This window comes from Sinocyclocheilus rhinocerous, unplaced genomic scaffold (assembly GCF_001515625.1).
Source record: "Sinocyclocheilus rhinocerous isolate Xijiao unplaced genomic scaffold, SAMN03320098_v1.1 scaffold302, whole genome shotgun sequence".
Lineage (NCBI taxonomy): Eukaryota > Metazoa > Chordata > Actinopteri > Cypriniformes > Cyprinidae > Sinocyclocheilus > Sinocyclocheilus rhinocerous.
Window position 1 is genome coordinate 301,557 of NW_015638976.1, and position 1,458 is coordinate 303,014.

A 1,458-nucleotide genomic window follows, 5' to 3' on the forward strand; every position below is an offset into this window, starting at 1 on the left:
ATATATACAGTATATACACATATGGTGGATGTGTATATATATATCATAGACTGTATATATATATATACGAATTTTTGGCGACAAACTGAATCAGAATAATTTGCGACTGTGACCGCTAGATGGAGCCAAACATGCTAAAATTCGTTTTTTTTTTATTACAAATGATTACGTTTATTATTTTACATGGAAATACATTATATTGGTAATACATTGGTAATACTATTATGCATGGTAAATGTCAAAAACATGGCATTTCAATCATGATAAGGTCCAAAACATGGTATTGTCATGGCAAAAGTAAAAACAACAACAGCAACAACAATGGCATTACTATTATGATATGGGACAAAACATGGTATAATCATGGTAAATTTAAGAAAACACAGCATTACATTAATAATAAGGTCCAAGTCGTGGTTTTGCATGGGGTAAATGTCTCAAAAATGCATTTTAAATCGTGATATGCTCCAAAACATTGAATTACTATATGGTAATATTAGTTTTTTTATTACAAATGATTACGTTTAATTAGTTTATGTGGAAATACATGTGTGTTCCTAAAATGAATGAATGAATGAATTAATGAATTAATTATTTTTATTAAACAAGTATTTCTCATTATTAAGAAGAAATACATGTCTTAAATATCTCAAAATAATAAATATATAAATATGCCTAAATTATGTTTTCTATTTTTTATATTTATTACTCACAAGTTGTACAAGAAAACTCAAATTATTATCATCATCATCATCATTATTATTTTTTTCTTTGTGTATACACCTACGAACCAAGTGGATTATAGATTAATTTCTGTTGAACAGAAATCACAGGAACAATCCATTTCGCTGGCAGTTTATCAAATTTAAAATCACATCTCAGCAGAAGATTATTATGGCACCAATCATATCAAGTACATAAACGCTCTGATAACGAACGGGGCGTGTCCTCTGGGTGGGCGTGTCCTCGCGCGGTGACTCCGCCCCTGAGAATCCCTACAGTCTGTGTGTGTGTCAGACATACAGCAGTGTGTGAGTGTGTGTGTGTGAAGAGCAGAGACAAGACGAGGACAGGACAGCGAACTACCGCCGACAGTGAGTACAAACACACACATATAAACACACTCACACACTCACATGTCGCTGTGTTATATGTTATGTCCTCACAGAGAACATTTTTCAGTTTTATACGCTTAATATAAATTTTATACGCTTAATATTTTGTTTAGTGTGTTTATTTAGCTGTTTGAATGAACATGTCCTCATAATGAGGATTAAAGTCAGGTTTGCATTGTGAGGCCAATTTTGGCACCTTCAGCAGAAAACACACACACACACACTCAGTAAATTGCTGTCTGAACTTTCTAAGCTGAAGTGTGTGACAGATGAATGTCTTCTGTTGTAGAAGTGAGACTTGAAGACACACACACACACACACACACACACACACACACACACA

At 33.2% G+C, this 1,458-nt stretch overlaps 1 protein-coding gene across 1 annotated transcript in view; it reads right to left on the reverse strand.

Moving 5' to 3' along the window:
* LOC107750707 (cryptochrome-1) overlaps window positions 1-1,458 on the reverse strand; it is a 9,622-nt gene that overhangs the window by 7,164 nt on the left and 1,000 nt on the right.